A 2,482-nucleotide genomic window follows, 5' to 3' on the forward strand; every position below is an offset into this window, starting at 1 on the left:
AAATATATTCAATTTAATTTTCTATAGAGTAACTTTGCACCGGTGGAAGAGATAGGAGAAGCCACAACAGTAGAAATAGTTGAAGGAAAAATTCCAGACGATTTTCCAGAGGGTGTTTACATAAGAAACGGTACATTGAATTAATTTTTTTTCTACGTTGAAACGACGAGATAAATACGTACTCCTATTTTATCGCGGGCGGGGTTAATCCGTATTATTGCAGGGCCAAACCCTCTATTTGGAGGACTGAAATCAACGAGGTTTTCTTCCTGCTATTCAAGGCGATTCTCCTGCTATACTCCTCTCCAACCTTCTAAATGTGGTATGTACTAGTTAATTTGCTACTATAGTAAGTATTTTGATCGTTAATAAAATTCTGCAATAATATTTTTGTTGTGTTGCAGTTGAGATTTGGCGTGATAGACAAATACCTTAGCAACACTAATGTGTTTGAACATGCAAACAAATACTACTCAATTGCTGAAAGCCATATGCCTCAAGAGATCGATATACGTTCTCTACAAACTCAGGGAAATTGGAATTTTCCAAGTGAATCTTGGAATAGACCCTTCACAAGCCACCCAAAGGTACGTGTCATAGCTTAGTTGATTGACTATCTGTTCGATTCTTCACTATATCTATTATGTTTATTTAAATTCTTTTTTTTATCTTTGTTGCCTTCTAATAACATTATATGCACAGAAAGCACCTGGAACGGGAGAACTAGTTATAATTGGTATTGATGCAAAAAAAGCCTTATTTTGAACTTGGTGTCATTTCAGGTACCTTATTACTATTTCCTAATTCCCTATATATGTTTTGTTTCTTCATCTTTAATCGGACGTTACTCAATTTACTTATTATTTTTATTTTTTCACGATGTTACTCAATTTATTACCAATCTTTCAGCTGATGGAAAAAAAATGGTTCACAAAGCGGATCTCATGTTCGATAGATGTGCTGTTTGCCATGAAATAGGTGTTACACAAAGGTAAAATTTATTTTGTCCTATTTTAAACTACGTATATACTCGTATGATATATAGTTTTTTTTTTAACTTGGTCCTATACATGTCAATCTTGTAGATACAATGTGATCATGAATTTCCCGCTAACAGTTGACATAAGTCGACTTGTTCTTGGAGGCCAGTGAGTATATCTATTAATTTTCCCTTTTTAATGAAAATCATGTCACATAGTACATATGTCTATATTTTTTATTATATATGATAAATATATTGTAATTATGTAGGTTAATGAAGTTTGAAAAAGATGGATATGCAAGAATTGGGATAATGCCACGCTATGGTGATGCCAATTCCATCAAATGGTTTGAGGTTGACCCTTGTTGTGTATTTCACATCATTAATTGTTTCGAACATAATGATGAGGTACGTACGTACGTACTTTTTTTTAATCGAGTTGATCAGAAAGTCACTTTCTTGGTTAAATAAACTAATATGAAAATGTTTGTTTAATTTGCAAAGGTGGTGGTGAGAGCATGTAGAGCTCGTCAATCAGTTATACCGGGACCTAGTTCTAGTGTCAACCACTTAGAAAAGTTATCCAAATGGATTAAAAGGGAAACAAGTTTCATAGATGACGACTCTGATGAGTTCACAAAAGAATCAACTTTCCCTCGTGTTTGCGAATGGAGATTAAACATGAAAACTGGAGAGATTAAAGAGAAGAAGAATCTATCTGGAGATGAGTTTGCAATGGAATTCCCTATCATCAATGAAAAGTTGTCTGGATTTAGAAATAAATTTGCTTAACTACAAGTTGTTGAGTCAACAGAGTTGTCTGCCTCAGGTAAACTATATATGTACAAATCAATTTTTTAACATCCTTTATCACTTCTCTTACAAATAAATCTTATGATTTACTCATTAATTATTTTAACAGGATTCGCTAAATTTGGTGGGCTAGTCAAGCTTCATTTTGAAGAAAAGAAAACCTTTAATATGGTATATGTATACTATAGTATATACATTTCCACAAAAAAAGGGGATTAATTAATACTTCATATAATATAGTAGTAGCTAATTAATATTTGTGAAATGAAATATATAGGATGAAGAAGATGAATTGATTAAAGCAGAATATCACATGTTCCCAAGGAACACATTTTGTTCAGGAACTTCCTTTGTTCCAAAACCTGAAGGCATCGATGAAGACGATGGTTGGATCATTACATTTACGCATAACGAAAATGAGAATATTTCTCAAGTAAGTAAAATACAGCGCATCAAAATTATCATATTTAAACTCATTAAATTTAAATCATCGATTCATTTCTAATATGTTTATTTCTTGTAGGTTTGTATAATTGATGCAAAGAAATTTACGAAAGAGCCAGTTGCTATTATAACTTTATCGAGTAGGGTGCCATATGGATTTCATGGAGCTTTCATGCCATTAACGTCTTAAAAAGTACTTATGTATGAATTCCACTAGTTAGATGCTAAGATTATAAATTGTAT

The 2,482-nt window shown here is 32.3% G+C and overlaps 1 pseudogene; it reads left to right on the plus strand.

Moving 5' to 3' along the window:
• The window catches only part of LOC125842975 (carotenoid 9,10(9',10')-cleavage dioxygenase 1-like), a 4,732-nt pseudogene extending 2,250 nt beyond the window's left edge, over positions 1 to 2,482 (plus strand).

This window comes from Solanum stenotomum, chromosome 10, assembly GCF_019186545.1.
Source record: "Solanum stenotomum isolate F172 chromosome 10, ASM1918654v1, whole genome shotgun sequence".
NCBI lineage: Eukaryota > Viridiplantae > Streptophyta > Magnoliopsida > Solanales > Solanaceae > Solanum > Solanum stenotomum.